At 41.4% G+C, this 27159-nt stretch overlaps 2 long non-coding RNA genes across 2 annotated transcripts in view; one reads left to right on the top strand and one right to left on the bottom strand.

The window, feature by feature from the left end:
- Positions 1 to 27159, bottom strand: part of LOC137356508 (uncharacterized) — a 293635-nt gene that overhangs the window by 202165 nt on the left and 64311 nt on the right. The gene's annotated exons all lie outside the window — the stretch shown is intronic.
- LOC137356240 (uncharacterized) lies at positions 2223 to 25175 on the top strand. Its single transcript, XR_010971028.1, has 3 exons — positions 2223 to 2351; positions 9883 to 10020; positions 24892 to 25175. It is a non-coding gene; the product is annotated as an uncharacterized lncRNA (long non-coding RNA).

The following is a 27159-nucleotide window of genomic DNA, read 5'->3' as shown; positions in this document are numbered from 1 at the left end:
CATTTCCAGCACGACCCAGTTTTCTACACTCCCTTTCTTGTCAAGAATCTATTTACCTGGACCTGAAAAATATTCAAAGTCTCTGCTTCCTTCACCTTCTGAGGAAGAGAATTCCCAAGTCTCACGACCCTCTGAGAAAAAAAATCTCCTCATCTCTGACTTAAATGTGCGACCCCTTACTTCTAAACAGTGACCCCTTATTATAGATTCTCCCACAAGGGGAAACATCCTTTCCACATCCACCCTGTCAAGACCCCTCAGGATATTATATGTTTCAATCAAGTCACATCTTACTCTAAGTTACAGCGGATACAAGCTTTGCTTGTCTAATATTTCCTCTTAAGACAGCCCGTCCATTCTAGGCATTAGCCTAGTAAACCTTCTCTGTACTGCCTCCAACGCATTTACACCCTTCCTTAAATAAGGAGACCAGTACTGTATACATTAATCCGAATGGCCCACAGACCCTCATGGATGCCCAGTTTTGCATTGCTAGGTGAGGAAAACTTTCTCTTATTGCCCCTCTAATCTTTCTGCCATGCACTTTAAGTCTTTACCCCCGAGTCACTCTCTATGAAGGTAAATGGGCCATTGACCTCCACTCTATCCAGGCCTCTCAAAATGTGATATATTTCAATCAGATCTACCCTTCTCTGTTCCAAGGAGAACATCCCAGCCCACCCAATCTTAACTCATAGCTGCATTTTTAGGTCCCGAAAATGTCCTCGTAAATCTCCTCTGTACCCTCTCTAATGCAATTACATCACTTCTGTAATGAGGTGACGAGAACTGCACACAGTACTCAATTTGTAGCCGAACCAATGGTTGATATATTTCCAGGATAACCTTCCTGCTATTATATTCTATACCTCAGCTAATAAAGGGAAGGATTCCATATGCCTTCTTAACCAACTTGTCGACCTGTCCTGCTACCTTCTGGGTCAGTGGACATTTACTCCAAGGTCCCTCACATTCTCTACACAACTCAGTATATTCCCATTAATCCCATTTGCCTTGTTTGACCTCCCAAAATGCATCGTCTCACACTTATCCGGGTTGAATTCCATTTGCCATTTTTTGCTCATATGTCCAGACCATCAACATCTTCCTGCAGCCTACAGCAATCCTCCTCGTTTTCTATCACACGACCAATTTTTATGTCAGCTTCTTATTCATGTTCCGTACATTTACGTTCAAATCATTAATATATCCCACAATGAGCAGGTGACCCAGTCCTGAGCCAAGCGGAACGCCAATGGAAACAGCCCTCCAATCGAAAAAACACCCGTTAACAATTACCATTTATTGCCTGCCACTAAACCTAATTTGCATCCAGCTTACTGCATTTTCCTGGATCACGCGGGATTTTATTTTTTTTAACCAGTCTGCCATGTGGGACCTTGTCAAAATCCTTGCTAAAATCCATCTAGACCGCATCAACTACAGTGCCATCATACAACTTCCTTGTTACTTCTTCAAGAAATTGGATCAAGTTGGTCAGACGAGATATTCCCTTCACAAATCCACGCTGACTATGCTTGATTAATCTTTGTCTTTCTAAGTGACAGTTTATCCTGTCTCTCTGAATGGATTCCAATATTTTGCCCACGACTGAGCCTGTAATTATTGAGTTGTAGGCTGAACTGTAAGATTTGTTTCATCTCGATAGTTCCGCCAGGGGAGAGCGACGATACAAACTCATCTCTCACTGATATGGTGCAACAGGCAGCCACATTATTAATCTCACATTCCGAGGACGTGTCCGAAAGTGAGGCACACAATGTCCCAAATTTAACTTGTTTCTGCCCTGTTGAGGTCTCTGCAATCTTTCAGCTCAAACCGTTCGCTATGACTCTCAGTGACCGACAGTTTAAATCTGCCGACATGAATGTAGGACTGTTATTGTCAGATATTAACTCCTGCGCGATCCCAGCAAACACACCGACTCCCTCAGAGGATTGCTTTGAGAAGCCGGGCTGAAGGACAGCAAGCATACTGCAGAGAATAATCTCAAATTGAACTTCACAAAGGGGTAATCTCCCAGAAGGGAAACATCACTATCTTACCCACAGCCCCGGTTTCATTGCTCAAAATGTGAAAAAACTCAACTGGATAAAGTTCCAATTGATTTTATTGAATTTCACAACGTTGCCGAAAGAAGCGCATGCGCGGCATAGCCCCGCCCACACCGCTGATTTTTGCTAACCTTCAGAGCGCATGCGCTCCCTTCCGCCAGCTCGGCTGCTGAACGTCCATTTGTTTGCAAGAAACAGAGTGAGGCAGGAAGTGATCCTGCAACATGGAGTGAGCGGCGGAAGGCAGAGGTATTTTTCGGGCTGCGTGTGCACTGCGTAAGTGAGACAAAAGGTGAAGAAGCTGCTGTTGAAATTCATGGCTGTTTTCTCTCCTCATCCTGTAATACTTGTCCCTGGTTTAGCTCCTATTTCACGCTGTTTGTTGTTATTGAAAAGTGAATAGTGAAAACAGAGCATGACTGTTGGCATTTATTGCAAGGCGGATGGAATATAAATGTAGGAAAGTCTTTCTCCAACTCTGCAGGGTGTTGTTGAGACCTCACCTGGAGTATTGGATACAGTTGTGGTCTCCTTCGCTCATGAGGGATGTAAACGTGCATTGGATGCAGTTCAGGCAAGGTTCGTTCGGTTGCTTCCTGCGATGAATAGGTTGCGTTATGAGGAAAAGGTTGAGCAGGTTGTGTTACACTCATTGGAGTTTATAATAATCAGATCTAATCTTAGCGAAACAATGTAAGATTCTGAGGGGTCTTGACAGAGTAGATGCTGCGAAGATATCTCCCCTCTTGAGGGAATCAAGAACCACGCCGCACAGTTTCAGAATAAGGAGTCTCCCATTTTAGACGGAGGTAAGGAAGAATTTCATCTCAAAGCGTCATTAATCTAAGGAATTCTATACCTAAGAGAGCAGTGGATGCTGATGATTAAATATATTCCAGGATGAGCTTTTTTTATCTGCAAGGGAGTAATGGGTTTTTAGCCAGGCAGGATAATGGAGCTGAAGCCAAGATCAAATCAGACATGATTTTATTGAATGGTGGATCAGGCTGGAGAGGCTGAATGGCTGACTCCTGCTCCTAGTTCTTAGGTTATTACATTATAATGCCAGATGGAAATAGAAACCTGACCTGCACAAATATCCCTGCTCCATCTGGTCGTCCCAACCTTGGAGCAGTGTAGATGTTGGCTTGTTTCTGGATGTCCCAAAATTGCTGTGAAACTGCCAAGACACCTCGTCAGGAGATGCTGAGAGCTGCAGTGGAATCAGACAGTGATATTCTTTGTATTTTTCGTTCGCCTTTGTGATTAGTCATAAATATTATTAATTGAAATGTTACATTAATCTCCTTTCTAGCTTCCAACTCAACTGATCGTGACTTACAAGACATAGTTTTCTTCCTTTCTGTCGGTGAATAGATCAAGGGAGCAGAATGAATGTGATGATTCCCAGGCACAAGGGCAAGTGCAGTCGGCTCCTTCCATCACAGACAAGATACAGTACCACTCCCATAGGCCTTCAGTTCATGTCATTGTCACAAGAAGCAGATGTAGTCAAAGTTTCACTGATCCTAAGTTTAGAGACACATTTCCAATCCAGCAATCAAACAAATCAGAAGAGACAGACATTGTATCCAATCCATTCCAAATCAATACTGCTGAAAGTTAGGTCAAGTTCAAAAGCAGAACCCACTATCAGATTAAAAGGCACTCTGTCAATCTCACAAGAGGGTGCATCCTGGAGACAGTGAATCTCACCCTCACATGCCTGAAACTGATGTTGACAAAATAAAAATAAACACATTCATATAATGTAAACAGACAGGCACAAAGTGAAATTCACATTTACAAATTATGAAAAAGTTTAAGTAAAGATTAAAACATTCAGCCACAGAAAGGAAACTGACAGATACAGAGAAGAAAATGAAACCCCTCACAGGCAAGATACTGTCAGATAGAGAATAAAACCAGAGTCACCTAACAGAGACAGACAGTTACCAGTAACAGACATGGACACATTGCAGAGACTGAGAAGTACAAAGGAAAATCAATTCTTCAATAACAGAAATTGAAATCTAGGAATAACACACATACTCATGTAATAGACATTGATAACTGCAGACAAAGAAAATATGCTCATACACCTATCAGGAACTGTAATCTGCAGATGAAAAAGTACAGTTACAGAGCAGAAATCGACAGATTCAGAGAAAGGCCAAATGTCACAGACTAGAGTTTGAAAGACACAGAATAAACCCACAATATCATACCTTGAGGTTTAACCTATCACACAGGTGCAGCTTAAAACTGACACTCACATATCAGAAGACAACTGGTGCAAAGTAAAACTCACTCAAGTAACAGAAACTGATAGGTACAGATCAAAAACCAGAATCATATCCCAGGAAATTACAAGTAAAGAATAAAACAACAGTCACATATCAGAATCTGGCAGATAGTGAAATAAAACCTCTTTCATTTTCCATAAACTGACAGGTACAGACTAAAAACTACATTCATATACTATCAATGGACAGGTACAGATTTAATCCCTCATTCACTTAACAGAAGCAAACAGATATAGGGCCAAAGATTGAAAGATCCAGAAGAAACCCACATTCACAAACCAGCAACTGACAGAGAAAGATTAAAATCTTCCCACATTTCGGAAAATAACAGGTACAGAATACATACCACCCTCACATATCAGAAACTGGCAGAAACAGATTGTAAAAAGACTCGCATAGGAGAAACCAACAGGTACACATTAAAATCTACATTCACATATCAGAAATTAGGAGATACAGTATAACTGCCACACTTAACTACCAGAGACTGACAGACACAGTGTGAAACCCATAGTGAATTGCAAGAAGTTAACAGAGAGTGAAAGTCTCTCATCCATAACAGACACTGACAGGTACAAAGTAAACCTAACAATTGCACTTCAGACACTGATAGATACAGAACAACACACACATAATTAAGAACATTCATATATCAGATACTGACAGATACAGGTTAAAACTCACACACACAGAAAAAAAGACTGACAGGTTCAGAATAAAATTGGCAGTCACATTTCAGAGAATGACAATGTACAAAGTAAACCTCACAGCCAGTGTCAGGAACTGGCATGTACAGATTAAAAATCACATTCACATCCGAGAGCGTGGAGAGAAGTGTGAACCCCCACTCATATACACAAGAATGTAATATTGTGTCAAATCCACACTCACATACCCTATACTGATGGGGACAAAGTACAAGCCAGATACGCATACACCGGAAGCTCAAAGGTACAGAATAAGATGTTTCTCACATAAAACAAACTGACAGGTCCAGATAAAGCCACGCTCAAAATACAAGACTGATAGAGGTAAATTGTAGACCAGGGATTGAGAGATATACAGTGAAACTCCACCCGCCAAGACTGGTGTGGGAGAAGTCAGGTTCAGTTTGTGGGGCACTGGCACCATGACTAGGGAAAGTGGAGGCTGCACCGTTTGGACAGTCTACACCTGAACCAAGCTGGGACCAGTGTTCGAGAAAACCATATAACTAGGGATGTCGAGAGGTACTTGATCTAAACAAAGGCATCAAGCTTTAGTGGATGTAACAAATCAAGGGGTACAGTCAAGGTAGGAGAACACAATAGTAATATGGGAAATGAAGGCCAGAGAATGGCAGGAAGGGGCAGAGAGAAATAACCTAAGAGCAGACCGACAGTCAACACTAGATGTGACAAAGATAACAAAAAGATAACACCAAAGGCCCTTTATGTGAATGCACATAGAATTCATAACAAAGTAGAGGAACTGATAGCACACGTTGAAGTAAATAAATATGATCTAATAGTCATTATGGAGACATGGCTGCAGGATAACAAGGATTGGGTCCTCAATATTGAGGGATATGTAACATTCAAGAAGAATAGGAAGCTAGGTAAAGGTGGAGAGCTGGCACTGTTAATCAAGGATCGTACTGGTGCAATTGTTAGACATGACCTTGGTTCAGGAGATCAGGATGTAGAATCGGTTTGAGTGGAGATGAGGAATAGTCGGGGGAAAGAGGCACTAGTCAGAACAGTCTACAGGCCCCCAGACAGTCATCACAATTTAGGATGAAGGATACAAGAATATCTATTGGGTGCTTGTGATAATGAGATGGAAAGAATCACAGGTGTTTTTAAACAACACAGTGGTGCAGTGGTTAGCACCACAGCCTCACAGCTCCAGCGACCCAGGTCCAATTCTGGATACTGCCTGTGCGGAGTTTGCAAGTTCTCCTTGTGACTCTGTGGGTTTTCTCCGGGTGCTCCAGTTTCCTCCCACAGCCAAAGGCTTGCAGGTTGATAGGTAAATTGGCTATTATAAATTGCCCCGAGTTTCGGTAGGTTGTAGGAGAATTGAGGAAAGGTGGGGATGGGTTAGGAATATGGGATTAATGTAGGATTAGTATAAATGGGTGGTTGATGGTTGGTACAGACTTGGTGGACTGAAGGACCTGTTTCAGTGCTGTATGTCTGAAGTAAATAATTATAAACTGGAAAGAATGAGATTGGTAATAGAAGCTAGATGGGATTGAGATTCACAAGGAGGAGGAGTTAGCAATTTTGGAAAGAGTGAAAATAGATAAGTCCCCTGGGCCAGATGGGATTTATCCTAGGATTCTCTGGGAAGCCAGGGTGGAGATTGCAGAGCCGTTGTTGTTGATCTTTATGTCGTCATTGTCGACAGGAGTAGTGCCGGAGGACTGGAGGATAGCAAATGTTGTCCCCTTGTTCAAGAAAGGGAGTAGAGACAGCCCTGGTAATTATAGACCTGTGAGCCTTACTTCGGTTGTGGGTAAAATGTTGGAAAAGGTTATAAGAGACAGGATTTATAATCATCTTGAAAAGAATAAGTTCATTTGCGATAGTCAGCACGGTTTTGTGAAAGGTAGGTCGTGCCTCACAAACCTTATTGAGTTTTTCGAGAAGGTGACCAAACAGGTGGATGAGGGTAAAGCCGTGGATGTGGTGTATATGGATTTCAGTAAGGCGTTTGATAAGGTTCCCCACGGTAGGCGATTGCAGAAAATACGGAAGTATGGGGTTGAAGGTGATTTAGAGCTTTGGATCAGAAATTGGCTAGCTGAAAGAAGACAGAGGGTGGTGGTTGATGGCAAATGTTCATCCTGGAGTTTAGTTACTAGTGGTGTACCGCAAGGTTCTGTTTTGGGGCCACTGCTGTTTGTCATTTTTATAAACGACCTGGATGAGGGTGTAGAAGGGTGGGTTAGTAAATTTGCGGATGACACGAAGGTCGGTGGAGTTGTGGATAGTGTCGAAGGGTGTTGTAGGGTACAGAGGGACATAGATAGGCTGCAGAGCTGGGCTGAGAGATGGCAAATGGAGTTTAATGCGGAGAAGTGTGAGGTGATTCACTTTGGAAGGAGTAACAGCAATGCAGAGTACTGGGCTAATGGGAAGATTCTTGGTAGTGTAGATGAGCAGAGAGATCTTGGTGTCCAGGTACATAGATCCCTGAAAGTTGCTACCCAGGTTAATAGGGTTGTTAAGAAGGCATATGGTGTGTTAGCTTTTATTAGTAGGGGGATCGAGTTTCGGAGCCACGAGGTCATGATGCAGCTGTACAAAACTCTGGTGAGGCCGCACCTTGAGTATTGCGTGCAGTTCTGGTCACCGCATTATAGGAAGGATGTGGAAGCTTTGGAAAGGGTGCAGAGGAGATTTACTAGGATGTTGCCTGGTATGGAAGGAAGGTCTCACGAGGAAAGGCTGAGGGACTTGGGGTTGTTTTCGTTAGAGAGAAGGAGGAGGAGAGGTGACTTAATAGAGACATACAAGATAATCAGAGGGTTAGATAGGGTGGATAGTGAGAGTCTTTTTCCTCGGATGATGATGGCAAACACGAGGGGACATAGCTTTAAGTTGAGGGGTGATAGATATAGGACAGATGTCAGAGGTAGTTTCTTTGCGCAGAGAGCAGTAGGGGCGTGGAACGCCCTGCCTGCAACAGTGGTAGACTCGCCAACTTTAAGGGCATTTAAGTGGTCATTGGATAGACATATGGATGAAAATGGAATAGTGTAGGTCAGATGATCGGCGCAACATCGAGGGCCGAAGGGCCTGTACCGCGCTGTAATGTTCTAATAAAAAAAAAAGCCTGTATGAGGAGTTCATAGAGTGCTTTCGAGATAGTTTCTTCCAGCAGCATGTTCTAGAACCATCCGGCAAGCACGTTATTTTTGACTTGGCATTGTGCAATTTGACAGGATTAATTAATGACCTCAGAGTAAATGCACCTCTTGGTAGCAATGATCACAATATGATTGAAGTTTGCATCCAGTTTGAAAGTGAGAGGAGTGGGTCTAAGACTAATATTTTAAGCTTAAATAAGGACAACTATGTGGGCATGAAAGCTGAGCTAGCTGAAGTGAACTGGGATCAATTGAGAAGCAGTGGCAGACATTTAAGTGGATATTTCAGAATACTTAAAATAAGTATATCCCTACTGAAAAGAATAATTCCAAGGGGAGGACCCTCCATCCATGGTTGATTAAAGAAGTTAAGGAAGGCATCAACTTGAATGAAAAGGCACACAATTGTGCAAAGATGAGTGGTAGGTCAGATGATTGAGTCATTCTGTGCCATTCTATATATTCTGACCAAAGTTTAATCAGGAGAAAAGAAATTAGAGCATGGGAGTAAGCTGGCTGGAAATGTAATAACGGATAGCAAGGGTTTCTGCAGGCATTTGAAAAGGAAAAGTGTAAGTAAAGTGAGTGTTGGTCCTCGAGAGAATGAAAATTGGAAGTTCAAGTTTGGTAATAAGGAAATGGCAGAAGTAATGAACAAAAAAATAGTTTCTCAAACCTGTAATGCTTGGTTTAGCTCCTGGTTTAGCTCCGGTTTCACGCTGTTTGTTGTTATTGAAAAGTGAATAGTGAAAACAGAGCCAGACTTTTGGCATTACCTACAAGGGGGCTGGAATATAAATTTAGGAAAGTTTTGCTACAAATTTGCAGGGTGTTGGTGAGACCTTACCTGGAGTAGTGGCTACAGTTGTGGTCTCCTTCATGCATTGGATGCAGTTCAGGCAAGATTCGTTCAGTTGGTTCCTGAGATGAAGAGGCTGTCTTATGAGCAAAAGGTTGAGCAGTTTGTGTTACAAACATTGGAATTAGTAATAATCAGAGCTAATCTTATTGAAAAATGTAAGATTCTGAGGGGTCTTGACAGAGTAGATGCTGAGAAGATATCTCCCCTCCTGAGAGAATCAAGAACCACGTCGCACAGTTTCAGAATAAGGGGTCTACCATGTTAGACAGAGGTAAGGAAGAATTTCTTCTCTCAAAGCATCATTAATCTATGGAATTCTCTGCACCAGAGAGTAGTGGGGGCTGGATTATGAAATATATTCAAGGATGAGTTAAACTTTTGATCTACAAGGGAGTAATGGGTTTTTGGCCAGGCAGGATAATGGAAATGAAGCCAAGGTCAAATCCGACATGATTTTATTGAATGGTGGATCAGGCTCGAGAGGCTGAATGGCTGACTCCTGCTCCTAGTTCTTCGGTTATTATATTATAATGCCAGATGGAAATAGAAAGCTGACCTGCACAAATATCCCTGCTCCATCAGGTCGTTCCAATCTTGGAGCAGTGTAGATGTTGGCTTGTTTCTGGATGTCTCAAAATTGTTGTGGAACTGCCAACACACCTCGTCAGCAGATGCTGAGAGCTGCAGTGGAATCAGACAGTGATATTCTTTGTATTTTTGGTTAGCATTTGTGATTAGTCATAATGATTATTAATTGAAATGTTACATTAACCTCTTTTCCAGCTTCCACCTCAACTGCTCGTGACTTACAATACATAGTTTTCTTCCTTTCTGTCGGTGAATAGTTCAAGGGAGCAGAATGAATGTGATGATTCCCAGGCACAAGGGAAAGTGCAGTCGGCTCCTTCCATCACTGACAAGGTACAGTACCACTCCCATAGGCCTTCAGTTCATGTCATTGTCACAAGAAGCAGATGTGGTCAAACTCTCACTGATCCCAAGTTCAGAGACACATTTCCAATTCAGCAATCAAACAAATCAGAAGAGACAGACATTGTATCCAATCCATTCCAAATCAATACTGCTGAAAGTTAGGTAAAGTTCAAAAGCAGAACCCACTATCAGATTAAAAGGCTCTCTGTCAATCTCACAAGAGGGTGCATCCTGGAGACAGTGAATCTCACCCTCACATACCTGAAACTGATGTTTACAAAATAAAAATAAACACATTCATATAATGTAAACAGACAGGCACAAAGTGAAATTCACATTTACAAATTATTAAAGAGTTTAAGTAAAGATTAAAACCTCCAGCCACTGATGGGAAACTGACAGTTACAGAGAAGAAAATAAAACCACACACATGCAAGAGACTGTCGGATAGAGAATCACACCAGAGTCATTTAACAGAGACAGTTACCATGTAAAACCCATGGACACATTGCAGAGACTGAGAAGTTCAAAGGAAAAGCAATTCTTCAATGACAGAAATTGAAAGATAAGAATAACACACATCCTCATGTAGTAGACGTTGATAGCTGCAGAAGAAAAGAAAATGTGCTCACACACCTATCAGGAACTGTAAGTTGCAGATTAAAACTTACAGTTACAGAGCTGAAATCGACAGATTCAGAAAAAGGCCCCATGTCACACACTAGAGTTTGAAAGATACAGAATAAACCCACGCTATATTACCTTAACTTTACGGGTCCAGCTTAAAACCGACACTCACATACCAGAAGACAACTGGTGCAAAGTAAAACTCACTCAAGTAATAGAAACTGACAGATACAGATCAAAAACCACAATCATATCCCAGAAAATAACAGGTACAGAATAAAACAACAGTCACATATCAGAATCTGGCAGATAGAGAAATAAAACCACCTTCATTTTTCATAAACTGACAGGTACAGACTGAAAACTACATTCATTTACTATCAATGCGCAGGTACAGATTTAATCCCTCATTCACTTCACAGAAACAAACAGGTATAGGGTAAAACACAGACTCAAATTCCAAAGATCGAAAGATCCAGAATGAACCCACATTAACATACCAGCAACTGACAGAGAAAGATTAAAACCTTCTCTTAATTCAGACAGTAACAGGTACTGAATAAATGCCACCCTCACATATGAGAAACTGGCAGAAACAGATTTTAGCCCAGACACGCATAGGAGAAACCAACAGGTACTCATTAATATCTACATTCACATATCAGAAATGAGGAGATACAGTATAAATGCCGTACTTAACTACCAGAGACTGACAAACACAGAGTGAAATCAATAATGAATTGCAAGAAGTTAACAGTTAGAGAGTGAAAGCCTCTCATCCACAACAGACTCTGACAGGTACAAAGTAAACCTGACAATTGCACTCCAGACACTGACAGATACAGAGCAACACAAACATAATTAAGAGGAGTCATATATCAGACACTGACAGATACAGGTTAAAACCCAAACAGATAGAAAATAAACTGACAAGTTCAGAATAAAATTGTCAGTCACATATCAGAGAATGACAATGTACAAAGTAAACCTCACAGCCACATGTCAGAAACTGGCATGTATAGATTAAAACTCACCTTCACATCCGAGAGAATGTAGAGATGTGGTGTAAATTCCACACTCAAAAACCAGACTGAAACCCTTAATCTTATATCAGACAGTGACAGAGACAGGTTAAAAACCACAACTACACATGAGACATTTAAGGGCACAGGTTAAACCTTAAATTGGCTACTAGACAATCAAAGATAAAGTGTGAACTCCCACTCATATACACAAGAATGTAATATTAACTGTCAAATCCACACTCACATACCCTATACTGATGGGGACAAAGTACAAGCCAGAACACACACAACAGAAGCTGAAAAGTACAGAATAAGACGTTTCTCACATAAAACAAACTGACAGGTACAGATAAAGCCACACTCAAAATCCGAAAATGACGGAGGTAAATTGTAGACTAGGGATTGAGAGATATACAGTGAAACTTACACCCGCCAAGACTGGTGTGGGAGAAGTCAGGTTCAGTTTGTGGGGCACTGGCACCAGTACTAGGGAAAGTGGAGGCTGTACCATTCGGACAGTCTATACCTGAGCCAAGCTGGGACCAGTGTTCGAGCAATCTGTATAACTAGGGATGTAGAGAGTTACTTGGTCTAAACAAAGGGGGAGCGGAACAAGCTTTGGCAGAGGTAACAAATCAAGCGATAAAGTCAAGGCAGGAAAACACAATAATAATATGGGAAATGATGGCCAGAGAATGGCAGGAAGGGACAAAGAGAAAAAAAAACTAAGAGCAGAGCAACAGGCAACACTAGATGTTACAAAGATAACAAAAAGATAAAACTAAAGGCTCTGTATGTGAATGCACGTAGCATTCATAACAAAGTAAAGAAATGGATAGCACATGTTGAAGTAAATAAATATGATCTAATAGCCGTTATGGAGACATGGCTGCAGGATGACAAGGATTGTGTCCTCAATATTGAGGGGTATGTAAAATTCAAGAAGAATAGGAAGCTAGGTAAAGGTGGAGAGCTGGCACTGTTAATCAAGGATGCATTAGTGCAATAGTTAGACATGTCCTTGGTTCAGGAGATCAGGATGTAGAATCGGTTTGGCTGGAGATGAGGAACAGTCAGGGAAAAAAGGCACTAGTGGGAGTAGTCTACAGGCCCACAGACAGTCATCACAATGTAGGATGAAGTAGACAAGAATAACTATTGGGTGCTTGTGATAAAGAGTTGGAAATAATCATGGGTGATTTTAATCTTCATAAAAACTGGAAAAAATCAGATTGGTAATAGAAGCCTGCATCAGGAGGTCATAGAATGCTTTCGAAGTAGTTTCTTTGAGCAGCATCTTCTAGAACCATCCAGCGAGCAGGTTATATTAGACTTGGTATTGTGTAATTTGACAGGATTAATTAATGACCTCAGAGTATCTGCACCTCTTGGTAGCAATGATCACAATATGATTGAGGTTTGCATCCAGTTTGAAAATGAGAGGAGTGGATCTAAGACTAGTATTTTAAACTTAAATAAGGGCAGCTATGTGGGCATGAAAGCTGAGCGAGCTGAAGTGAACTGGGTTACTGGGTCAGGAGATAGTTCAATAGAGAAGCAGTGGCAGACATTTAAGTGGATATTTCAGAATACTCAAAATAAGTATATCCCTACTAGAAAGAAAAATTCCAAGGGGGGGATCCCCAATCCATGGTTGATGAAAGAAGTTAAGGAAGGCATCAACCTGAATGAAAAAGCATATAATTGAGCAAAGATCATTGGCAGGTCAGATGATTGGTCATAATATATAGAATGGCAGAGAATAACTAAAAGGTTAATCAGGAGAAAAATAAATTAGAGCATGGGTGTAAGCTAGCTAGAAATCTAAAAACAGATAGCAAGAGTTTCCACAGGTATTTGCAAAGGAAAAGTGCAAGTAAATTGAGTGTTGGGTCCTCTAGAGAATGAAAATTAAGAGTTAAAGGTTGAGAATAAGGAAATGACAGAAGAAATGTACATTAAAAAATGCTTCTATCTTCACTGTTGCATATACAAAAAACATTCCCATCATAGCTGTAAATCAGGAGGTGGATGGAAGAGAGGAACTTGTTGAAATTCCAATCACCAGGGAAGTGGTACTGAGTAAAGTGATGGAGCAACGGGCTGACAAGTCCACAGATCCCGATCGGCTTCATCCCAGGAGTTTCAAAATGGTGGCTACGGAAGTAATAGATTTGGTGGTGTTAATTTTTCAAAATTCGTAAGATTCTGGAAAGGTGACATCAGACTGGAAAGTAGAAAATATAACCCCTCTATTCGAGAAGGTGTGGAGGCAGAGAAAGGGTAACTATAGTAATATAAAAGCAAAATACTGCAGATGCTGGAAATTTGAAACAAAAAGAAGAAATGCTGGAAATACTCAGGTCTGGCAGCATCTGTGGAGAGAGATGCAGAGTTAACATTAACTATAGGCCAGTTAGCTTGACCCCTGTCATGAGGAAGGTGGTAGAATTGATCGATGAGGAGGCTATAGCTGGGCATTTTGAGAAACATAAGGTCATCAGGAATAGTCTGCATGGTTTTGTGAAGGGGAAATCATGTTTAACCTATTTATTGAAGTTCCTTGAAGGACTAACATGCACTGTGGATAAAGGGGAACCCGGTTGACAGACAGTACCTGGATTTCCAGAAGGCATTTGACAAGGTGCCACATAAAAGGTTATTGTGCAAAGTAGGAGCTCATGGGTAACATAGTGGCATGGATAGAAGATTGACTGGCTGGCAGAACACACAGAATGCAGAAATGGGTCATATTCTGATTGGCAGGATGTGACGAGTGCTGGGGCCTCAACTTTTTACAATTTATATCAATAACTTAAATAAGGGGAGCGATGACATGGCAGCTAAATTTGCAGATGAAACAAAGATAGGTAGGAATGTATGTTGTGAAGAGGACATAAGGAAGTTGAAGACTGATATATGTAGGTTGAGTGAGTGGGCAGAAATCTGGCAGATGATGTACAATGTGAGAAAATGGGAAGTTGTTCACTTTGTCAGGAAGATTTAAAAATATTTCAGTGCTGAGTGACTGCAGAATTCTGGAGAGGGATCTAGGTGTTCTAGTGCATGAGTCAAAAAAGTTAGTTTGCAGTTACAGCAAGACAGAAGGAAGGCAAATGGAATGCTATCCAGTATTACATGAGGAATTGAAAATGAAAATAAGCATGTTATACTTCAGTTATACAAGGCATTGGTGAGACCACATCTAGAATACTGTGTGCAATTTTGGTCTCCTTATTTAATAAAGGAAGTAAATGTGTTGGAGATGGTTCATGAGATGTTTACTTCAGAGAAGTGAGTGTGACAGTTAACCAGAATAAAAAGACACAAATTCAAATACCAGAGAATGAGAGTTACCGAGTAAAACCCACATTTACTTATAGGTAATTTCCATTTTCAGAATTAAAAGCCTTTCCCAATTTCCCATTGCAGCAACTGACATGCACAGAGTAAAACAAACAGTTATTCAGCAGAAATTAACAAGTGCACTTGTAAATGTACACTCACAGAATAGAAACTGTCAGTTCAAGGCAGAAGCAGATTCACACAGATCAAATTGAATGTTACAATGTGAACTTCATCCTTAAATACCAGAACCTGATGGGCACACAGTAAATCTTACAATAGCATACCAGACACAGACAGACAGAGAAACAACATTATCAGAGTGGAATCTGACAAGTGAAGAGGAAAATCTATAGTAGCATATCAGGGAATGAGAGGGAAAGAGTAATTCAAGCACTACCATAAACCAACAAGTGCAGAATAATGGCCATACAAAGAAGTGTAATGCTGATAGGTACAGGGAAAATGTGAAGCTCGCCACAGATGCACAGAAACAGAATAAAGCACATACACATAAAGTAACTGAGGTACATAGCAAAATCCACATTTACATGTCAGAAACAGACACAGAGAGGAAAACAAACACACTCTCAAATTGTGCACAGATAAATACAGAGTAATCGTCACATTCACATTACAGAGACTGGTAGATGTAGGGTCAAACCCACAATCAATTACCACAATCATAAAGTTACAGAATAAATCAGATAATTGCACTGCAGTAACTGACAACATGTTGGGTAAAATCCTCATTTGCATATCAGAACTGGAAGGTTAAATATTGATCCCACATTCACTTGCCAGAAAATGTACATCTCCATGTACAGTGTAAATGAAAATGGAAAATGCTGGAAATACTCTGCAAGTCTGGCAGCACCTGTGGAGAGAGAAATTCAGTTCACATTTCAGGTCAATGACCTTTGATCAGGACAGACCTTTCTGATGAAAGGTCATTGACCTGAAAGGCTAATTCTGTTTCTGTCTCCACAGATGCTGGCAGTCCTGCTGTGTATTTACAGAATTTTCTGCTTTTATTTCCAATTTCCAGCATTAACAGTATTTTGCTTTGTATTAGGTGCAGTTTAAAGATCTTACTTCAATACCAGTAATTGACAAGTACGAAGGAATACTCATATTCACAGAACAGAAAGTGAGCGATTCAAACCAAAACCACCGTTCAATTCATCAGTAAATGACAGGTACATAAAAAAATCCACTCACATCAGAAGCTGGCAGGTAGAGTGAAAAGTGCACATGCACAGATCAGTAAGTGACAGAGAAAAAAACAAAATAGTCACATTCCACATTCTGAGATAAAGAATGAATCCCTCACACACATACCATACAAAGAGGGACAGACATTTAGACAGATCTAGGTGTGTACGAGCTCCTTCATTGTTCCTTAAATATAAACAAACAGTTCCTGTCCTTCAGATTGGCAGATGCAGAATAAGTTCTACACTCAGACTGTACCATTGATGAACAGCTACAGAATGAATGTCATTCATAAAAGTGGGAGTTCCAGAATTTGGGCTGAGTGATGATGAAGGAATGGTGTTATATTTTTGAAGTCAGGATGTTGTGCAAACTAGAGATGAAATTGCAGGTGGTAATGTTCTCATAAGCTTGCTGCCCATGTTCCAGTCAGTAGCAGATGTCATGGGTTTGGAAGGTGCTGTTGTACGGTACTTCCTCAGGTTGATGCAGTACATCTTTTAGATGGGACACACTGTTCACTGGTGGTGGAGGGAGTAAATGCATAACCTGGTGAATGGTAAGATAATCAAGCCTGCTGATTTGTCCTGGATGGTATCAAGCTTCTTCAGTGTTTTTAGAGCTGCACTCAACCAAGCAAGTGGAGAGTAATCCATCAGAATTCTGACATGTGGCTTGTAGGTGGTGGAAAGACTTTGGGAAGTTCTCCCTGTGTCTGCATGGGTTTTCTCCGGGTGCTCCAGTTTCCTCCCACATGCCAATGACTTGCAGGTTGATAGGTAAATTGGCCATTATAAATTGCCCCTAATATAGGTAGGTGGTTGGAAAAAATAGGGACAGGTGGGGATGTGGTTGGAACATGGAATCAGTGGAGGATTAGTATAAATGGGTGGTTGATGGTCGGCACAGACTCGGTGGGCCGAAGGGCCTGTTTCAGTGCTGTATCTCTAAACTAAACTAAGTTAGGACATGAGTTGCTCATCACAGAATTCCCAGTCTCTGACCAGCCCTTGAAGCCATAGAAGTAATATACCAGTAACTGAGAGGTAGATAGTAAAATTCACATTCACATATCAGGAACAGAAAGGCAAAGAAAAACACTTGCTGGCAAATCCAACACAGACAGACACAGAGTAAGAGCCACATTCACATTCCAGAGACTGACAGATCAAGAGTAAACACTCCAATTAATTACAAGTAACAAACATACTTGCATTTTAGTATCTGACAGGTACCCAGAATAAAATACACATTCACGTATCAGAAACTGACAAGTGGAGTAAAAGTCACAGTAATATGTCACAAACTGACAGATACAGGGTGATCTCACATTCACTTGCCAGATTATAAAAGGGAATGAAAAAAATCTTTCTTCCAGACCTGAAACTGACAGGCACAGAATAAAGGAGTGACTTACATTGCAGGAAGTGACCAGAATGAGGAAAATCCATATTCACATGTCAGAAACTGACAGCTGAAGAGTAAAATCTGAAGTAACATCACACTCTGACAGATATGGATTGATGTCACAATCACTTGCCAGCAACTAGCAGGTACAGAGTAAAGATCTTTATTCCATACCAGAAACTGACAGGTACAAAGAGGGATGAGGTCATGCAACATGAACATCAAAAGCAAGGTAGCAGATTTAAGAAAAGTGGTCCACAAAGGTTGTAATCGCTGGATTACCCCCGCTGCCACGTGCAGGTGAGTATAGGAATAGGAGGATAGAGCAGATGAATGTGTGGCTGAAGAGATAGTGCAGGAGGGAGGGCTTTAATTTCCTGGATCACTGGGTCTGTTTCTGGCCAAGGTGGGAATTGTACAAGTTGGACAGATTGCACCTGAACTGGATCGGGACCAACATCCTTGCTGGAAGGTTTGCACGTGCTTTTGGGGGAGTGGGGTGGGTGGTGGTTGTAAACTAATTTGGCAAGGGGGTGGGATACAGAGGGGACGTACAGTAAGGGCTGATGCACAGTCAAATATAGAAGAGAAACTGAGTCATTCTGGAAGGCAGAGAAAAGGCAGACCTGTTAACACACAAGCTAACAATGCAAGGCTGGATTGCATCTATTTTAACGCAAGGAATCTTACTAGTAAGGCAGATGAATTGAGGTCATTTATTAACAAATGGAAATATGATATTATTGTTTTCACGGAGACATGGTTGAAGGAATTGCAGGACTGGCAGCTCAATATTCCAGGGTCTAGAAACTTCAGGCATGACAGGGGAGGGTATAAAATAGGAGGTGGCAGTGCACTGTTGATCAAGGAGTCAATTACTGTATAAGGAGGGATGATATCTTCGAACATTCCTCAAATGATCCATATGGGTAGAACATAAATACAAAAAGGGGGGCAATCACTTGGCTGGGAGTGTACGACAGGCCTCCAAACAGTCAGGGAGAGATAGAGGAGCAGATATGTCGGCAAATCTCAGACAGGTGTAAAAATAATAGGGTAATAATTGTAGGGGATTTCAAGTTACCCAATATCAACTGGGATCGTCTTAGTGCAAATGGCTTAAAGGATGCAGAATTCTTCAGGTGCATACAGGAGATCTTTTTGAGCCAGCAGGTAGAAAGTCCTACAAAAGAAGGAGCCGTGCTCGACCTAATCCTAGGGAGTGAAGCTGGACAAGTGGTAGGAGTGTCAGTGGGGGAGCATTTCGGGGATAGTGGCCATAACTCTGTAATATTTAAGGTAGTTATGGAAAAGGACAAAGAGGTACCTGAAATAAATGTACTCAATTTGGGGAAGACCGATTTCAATATGATAAAACAGGATCTGGCCAAAGTGAACTGCGAGAAGCTACTTATAGGAAAGTCTACATCAGACTAGTGGGAGTCATTCAAAAAGGAAATAATGAGAGTTCAGGGTCAACATGTTCCCATAAAGGTGAAGTGTAGGACCAACAAATCCAGGGAAGCCTGGATGTCAAGGGATATAGAGGATTGGATAAGGGGAAAAAAAAGAGGATTCGGGCAGAAAACAGCGGAGGCCCTAGAGGATTATAGAAAATATAAGGGGGGTGGGGTGGGGGGAGGTGGTACTTAAAAAAATATATATATAAGAATAATAAGCAGAGTGAGGAGGTGACTTGAAAAAAAAAATCGTGTCTAACAAACTTGATTGAATTTTTTGGGAGGTGACGAGATGTGTAGATGAGGGTAAGGCAGTTGATGTTATCTACATGGACTTCAGTAAGGCTTCAGATAAGGTCCCACATGGGAGATTGATTAAAAAGGTAACAGCCCATGGGATCCAGGGCAATTTGGCAAATTGGATTCAGAATTGGCTTAGTGGCAGGAAGCAGAGGGTGATGGTCGAGCGTTGTTTTTGTGAGTTGAAGTTTGTGACCAGTGGTGTACCACAGCAATCGGTGCTGGGACCATTGCTGTTTGTCGTGTACATGAATGATTTAGACGTGAATGTAGTAGATATGATCAGTAAGTTCACAGATGACATGAAGATTGGTGTCAGAAATGGTGAGGAGGAAAGCCTTAGATTACAGGATGATATAGATGGGCTGGTAAGATGGGTGGAGCAGTGGCAAATGGAATTTAATCCAGAGAAGTGCGAAAATGTGAGGTGATGCATTTTGGGAGGCCTAACAAGGCAAGATAATATAGAATGAATGGCCAGATCCTAAGATGTACAGAGGGTCTGAGGGACCTTGGTGTACTTGTCCATAGATCACTGAAGGCAGAAGCACGGGGAGATAAGGTGGTTAGGAAGGCATATGGGATACTTGTCTTTATTAGCTGAGGCATAGAATATAAGAGCAGGGAGGTTATGAGGGAGCTGAATGAAATGCTAGTTAGGCCACAGCTGGAGTACTGTGTACAGTTCTGGTCAACTCACCAAAGGAAGGATGTGATTGCAATGGAGAGCGTGCAGAGGAGATTTACCAGGATGTTTCCTGGGCTGTGGCATTTCAGTTATGAAGAGAGACTGGATAGGCTAGGGTTGTTTTCCTTGGAGCAGAGAAGGCTGAGGGGGGAACTGATTGAGGTATACAAAATTACACGGGACATTGATAGTACAGATCGGAAGAAAACATTCCCTCAGTGGAGGGATCAACAACCAGGGGAGATAGATTTAAGTAATGGGCAGCAGGTTTAGAGGGGACTTGAGGTGAAAATATTTCACGCAGAGTGTGGTTGGAATCTGGAACCCACTACCTGAAGGGCTGGTAGAGGCAGGACCCCTCATAGCATTTGAGAAGGATTTAGATGAACACGTGAAACGTCATAGCATACAAGACTATGGGTCAAGTGCTGGAAAATGTGATTCGAATAGATTCATGCTTGATGGGAGGCAGAGACACAATGGGCCAAAGGGCCTGTTTCTGTGCTGTATAACTCTATGACAAATGTAAAGGAATGCCAACATTCAGATAGCAGAAATTCACAGATCCAAAGCAAATCCACCATACAGTTCAGCAGAAAGTGACAGGACAGAAAAAACACACACTCACATACCAGAAATTGGCAGACAGAATAAAATTCACACGCCCGTATCAGAAACTAACTTGTCCAGATGTAAATCCACAATCATACAGCAGAGAATGAGATGTATGACTAAACCCAGCTTCTGACACTTGAGGCTAACGTACACAGAGTGAAAACAATGCTCATGTCTCACACCAGAAACGGCCAGATGTAGATCACAACCCACACTCACATATCAGAACTGGCAAGTACCTTGTAAAATATCTCTTAATGAACCACTGACAGGGAGACGATACAGTCCACATTCGTTCATCAGAAACTTACAGATACAGATAATAAACAGTACTTACATACAACAGATTGAAAGAAACAGGTTAAAACCCACTCTCATATGTAGACATCTGATGGGTACAGAATACAGGTGAGGTCTCCAAACCAGAGACTGACATGTCGAGTGAAAACAACGCTGACGTGTCATCAATTAACATGTGCAGTGTAAAGCTACACAAAAATGCCACTTACTAACAGGTACAGAGACAAAACCAAACAACCTTTCATACCAGAAACTGACAGGTGCAGATTCAAATCCAAATTCACAATTCAGAAATTAACAGTTAAACAGAAAGTCGCAGACTCCAAAAGAGGAGATGAACAGATACATAACAAAACCCACACTCACAGAACAAAACCCATCATCACCCATTTAGAAACTGAATGTTACGGAGAAAAATAAAACAGAATCACCTATTGAAGATTGAAATTATTGAATGAAATGACCAAATCATTGACCATAGATTGACCGATACGGAGTAAAAGCCACAGGTAAATATCACATACTGATGGGCACAGAATGAATCCCACACTCACATGCCCTGCAGGGAAGGACAAATATTTCATGACCCAGAATGTCCATGCATTTCCTCCTGCCATATTCCGTATATATGACCAAATAGATTCTTTTGTTAACAACTCAAAACGTCATCCCTGCCAGTGTTATCATATTATATTTGATCAATTCTTTCCACTCCACAATCCTCCATATTTTTTCAGACCTGTCTTTTCTGAATATTTGACACCAGTAATAATAAGTTCCCTTGCCTCGCCTAGTTTCAGCCAGAAATATGTAATGGTCACGATCTCAATCTTTCGTAATGATAACAAGAAATGCTGTATAAATCTGTCATTGATAGATTCTTGTTAACCAAAGCTATTAAGAGATAAGGGGCAAAGGCAGGATATATGGTATAAGTTAGATCACAGATCAGCCCTGATCTCATTGAATGCAGGAACAGGATTGTGGGGTTGAATTGCCTCCTCCTCTTCCAGTATCCCCTGTGAAGTATCCTTCTTTCTCTTTTACTCACCCTGTCAGTCTATGTCTCTCTGTTTCTCTCTTTCTGTCTCTCTCTCTGTCTCTATCGGACAGTGTAGAGTGAGATTCACTCTGTATCCACCCCATGATGTTCCTGCCCTGGGAGTGTGTGATGGGACAGTTTAGAGGGGAATTTACTCTGTGTCAAACCCAACATTGTGCTTAGCTTGGAAATGTTTAATGGGACAGTGTAGCTGGAGATTTACTCTGTATCCCTGGAATTTAGAAGGTTATGGGGTGATTAGATGAATGTTTTCAAGATAATAAGGGAAACTGATAGGGTGGACTGAGAGTAAATATTCCCACTGGCTGCTGAGTCAGAAACTTGGGGCATAGTCTGAAAATATAAACAGTGGCCACTTTGACTTCATCCCATCGTGTCGTATGTACATTCTCACATATAGCAGGTATAGCAGCACATATATAACAGGATAGCAGGTATAACTGTAGTCATAGTATTCAGCTGAAAATTGTTCAGTTACATTGTTATTTCAGTCCATATTTACAGTACACACGGTACCTTACTGTTGTAATCAAGTCATATAGTATCTATTCATCCCACTGGGTCAAATGTCACTGGCTCAACATTCTCACCAAATACTAAAGCATTCCACAATACAAGACTCTCAATTTCAACACAAGTTTCCTTTTCTGAGTCTCGCTGGTCTGTTCTGATTCTCTGAGGGATCACAGATGCTTATCCTCCACATGAGCAGTCATCCTAATCCCGTGTGCCTGTCCTGCTCCCAAACCCGGCATCGACTTCCATTAAGGCAAGTGATACAGGAGCATCTCAGTGACTGAGGAAGGTGAGTCTTGAGGCTGAGCCGGGCACAGTGAGTGAGCCGGGTTAATCCGACACTCCAGGGAATGTTCAAACTGAACTGTACTCTGTATCTAACCCGTGCTGTACCTTCTCTGAGATTGTTCGATGGGGTAGTGCAGACAAGGAGACTCTGATAGGGTAGACAGAGTGTAACTATTCCCACTGGCTGCGGAGTCAGGAATTTGTGGGCATAGTCTAAAAATCTAAACGTAGTCTCAAAACCTTTCAGGAGTGAAATGAAGAAACAGTTCAACACAGCAGGTGTGGTATCAGTTTGGAACTCTCTTCCACAATCAGCAATTGATGCTGAGATACTTGTAACTTTTTAAATCTGAGATTGAATAATTTTTGTTAACCAAAGGTATGAAGAGATAAAGGGCAAAGGTGGGATATATAGTGTTAGTTAGATCACAGTTCAGCCCTGATCTCACTGAATGCTGGAACAGGGTCGAGGGGTTAAATTGCCTCCTCATCTTCCTATGTCTGATGTTAAATCTCCTTTTTTCACTCTCAGTCACCCTGTCAGTCTGTTTATCTCTGTTTCTCTCTTCCTGTCTCTCTCTCTCTCTGTCTGTTTCGGACAGTGTAGAGTGAGATTCACTCTGTATCCACCCCATGATGTTCCTGTCCTGGGAGTGTTGGATTGGACAGTGTAGAAGGAGCATTACTCTGTATCTAATCCATGCTATACCTGTCTGGGGAATGTTGATGGGAGAGTGGAAACAGAGAGGTCTGGGACCAGTGTCCTCATGGGGAGGACTTAATGGTGCCTCCTAATTGACCAGTTCGCAATATTGGTGCTCCAGAGATGAAAGGGGCTGTGGCTGAGTGGATACGACATTGGCTGAGAGAGTGGACAATGGTTGTTTCAGACTGGAGGGAGGTATACAGTGGAGGTTTATATTAGGACCACTGATCTTTTTGATATATACTAATGACTTGGACTTGTGTTTACAGGGCATAACTCCAATGTTTGTGTCATCTGCAATGTAATAAACAGGGAAGGGACTAGTAGCAGACTTCAGGAGGATAGAGTCATCCACCCAATCCAGGCCCCTCGGGACCTGAGATGTTTCACTCAGATCACCTCTCATTCTTCTAAACTCCAGTGGGTATAGACCCAACCTGTTCAACCTTTCCTCATAAGATAACCCCTTCATCCCAGGAATCAGCCCAGTGAACCTTCTCTGAACTACTTCGAATGCAATTATATAATTTCTTCAGTAAGGAGACCAAAAGTGTCCACAATCCTGCAGACGTCGTCTAACTTATGCCCTGTACAGCTGTAACAACACTTCCCTACTTTTATATTCTGTTCACCTTGCAATAAACAACAACATTCCATTTGCTTTCTTTATCACTCGCTGTAGCTACACGGTAACATTTTGTGATTCATGTCCCAGGACACCCAGATCCCTCTGTACCGTACAGTTCTGCAGTCTCTCTCCATTTCAATCATATACTGATTTTTATTCTTCCTGCTAGAGTGGACAAGCTCACATTTTCCCACATTATACTCCATCTGCCAATTTTTTGCTCACTCACTTAACCTATGGAAATCTCTTTGTAGACACTTTATGTCCTCTTGACAGCTTACTATCCAACCTATCATTGGACAGACACAGGGCAGGTTAACTTCAATGCTGAGAAATGTGAAGTGATGCATTTTGGAAGGAAGACTGAGTGATATAAACTAAATGGTACAATGTTAGAATGGGTGACAGGACAGAGAGATCTGGGATATCATCAATGTTAGCTGTTCTACCCAAAAGCTCAATTTGGGGCTTGGAATCTGTGAGTTGAATTTAGCTTTATCCTGAAAAGTGTTCGCAAACGTGTTGGGAAATGTGTCAAAAGCTGTTTCCATTCAGACATTCCTGCATTGTGGAAGTGTGAGCTATCTTTGCAGAGACAGGAAATAGAGTTGTTTGAATGGACCTGCAGGTTTTGGTTGATGCAATAAGGTGAGAATTTGAATTGTGTCCCTTGCAGATACACAGAATTGAAGGTATTTACGGAACACCACATGAAGTAGTTTACCAATGTCTGACAAACTTCAAAGACTTCAAACACATGGAAGAAGAGGAGAAGGGAACAATATACAAAACCTGAGTCAGTCAGACAACAGCAGTAGGAAAATTAATCTCTTTTTATGGGTTTTAATTTGAAGGCCTGAGCTGATGATTGAAAAAGTAGGAGTTCAAATCCCGCACTGGGCTGTTGTGAATTTGAATTTTGTTTTTTCTAAAAATAAACATAAATCTGGAATTAAAAAACCTCTAGGATGGAATGATTCACTCCTGTCTACTAGTGCAAAGCCCGTGTGTGTCTCAGTTTTGCTGTATTTATTAACGATTTAAGATGATGTGGTAGAATGCAACATACCCAAGTTTACCAATGACACAAAAATAGGCAGCATTGTAAGCAGTGTAGCTGGAAGCAGAACATTGCAAAGAGATATCTGAAGTGAATGGGCAAAACTGTGGTAGATAGATTTCAATGGCAGTAAAAAAAGTCTAGAACAGAGTACTTTATAAATGGTGAAAAGATAGAAACACTGGAGGTCCAAAGAGACTTGAGGGGTTTGTGTCCATTTGAGTGCAGTGTAGATTTACCAGAATGATAACTGGACTCCAAGGGTTAAATTACGAGGTGATATTACACAAACTGGGGATTTATTCCCTGGCATTTAGGAGGATCATGGTGATTTGATCAAAGTTGTTGAGATATTAAGGGGAACTGATGGGGTAGTTTGCGAGAAACTATTTTGGCAGCTTTGGAATATAGGAACAGGATTAGGCCATTCAGCCCATAAAACCTGCTCTGCCATTCAATACTATCATGGCTGATCATCCACTTCAATGTGATTTTCCCAGACTATCCTCATACCATTTATGTCATTGGTATTTAGAAATCTGTCAATCTCTGCTTTAAACATACTCAATGACTGAGCTTCCACAGCCCTCTGGGATAGAGAATTCCTAAGATTCACAACCCTCTGAGTAATGAAATTTCTCCTCATCTCTGTCCCAAGTGGCTTCCGCCTGATTTTGAAATTGTGTCCCCTGGTTCTAGACTCCTCAACCAGGAGAAACATCTTACCTACATCTACCCTGTCTATCTGTAATGTTACCCCAGGGTCCCCACACAGCCTGTCTCCCCGTCCCCCTGCTTCTAAAGTGTCTCAGGGTCTCCTGGCACTTTCTATCTCTCTGCTACTGTCTCTATCCCTCACTATCTCTCTGTTCTCTCTCCATTTCTATCTCTCCCTATCTCTCTGTTACTCTACCTCTGTTCCTCTCTCTCTGTCTGTCACTCGCTCCCACCATGTTGGTTATCATTGGGGGTCGAGTTAAATCACAGACAAAATAAACACTTCACCTGTCTGCCCCGAAATAAATAGCAAAATTTGTAGCTATTTTATGTCTGTATTCAGACAATATAGACAGGAGTGTATATTATATGATGGGATGCTGCAAATCGATTTACACTCGTACTGTCGGAAAAACAACTTAAAAAGAATTATTCACAAGTCTAGTCCAACTTAATGACAGATATGACCCGATAAGGTAATAAATGCCAAAAGTCTGGAGTTTTTTGGAGTACGTTAAGCTTTACTCTGTCTGGCTTTCAGAAATTAAACATTACACATGCATTGCAAGATTAAAGATTATACATAGGTTAGGTTACATAGAATTTTGGAAGGACGAACAAGGCTAGGGAATATCCAATGAATGGTAGGACCATAAGAAGTACAGAGTGTCAGAGGGATCTTGGTGTACTTGTCCATAGATCACTGAAGGCTGCAGCGCAGGGAGACAAGGTGGTTAGGAAGGTATATGGGATACTTGCCTTTATTAGTTGAGGCATAGAATATAAGAGCAGGGAGGTTATGATGGAGCTATATAAAACACTGGTTAGGCCACAGCTGGAGTACAGTGTACAGTTCTGGGCACCACACTATAGGAAGGATGTGATTGCACTGGAGAGGACGCAGAGGAGATTCACCAGGATGTTGCCTGGGCTGGAGCATTTCAGTTATGAAGAGAGACCGAAAAGGCTGGACTTGTTTTCCTTAGAGCAGAGAAGGCTGAGGGGGGACCTGATTGAGGTATACAAAATTATGAGGGGCATTGATAGGATAGATAGGAAGAAACTTTTTCCCTTAGTGGAGGGGTCAATAACCAGGGGGCATAGATTGAAGGCAAGAGGCAGGAGGTTTAGAGGGGATTTGAGCAAAAGATTTTTCACCCAGAGGGT

This window comes from Heterodontus francisci, chromosome 45, assembly GCF_036365525.1.
Source record: "Heterodontus francisci isolate sHetFra1 chromosome 45, sHetFra1.hap1, whole genome shotgun sequence".
In the NCBI taxonomy this organism is placed as follows: Eukaryota; Metazoa; Chordata; class Chondrichthyes; order Heterodontiformes; family Heterodontidae; genus Heterodontus; species Heterodontus francisci.
Note: the sequence above shows the minus strand (reverse complement) of the source record. Positions and strands in the feature narration are given on the sequence as shown.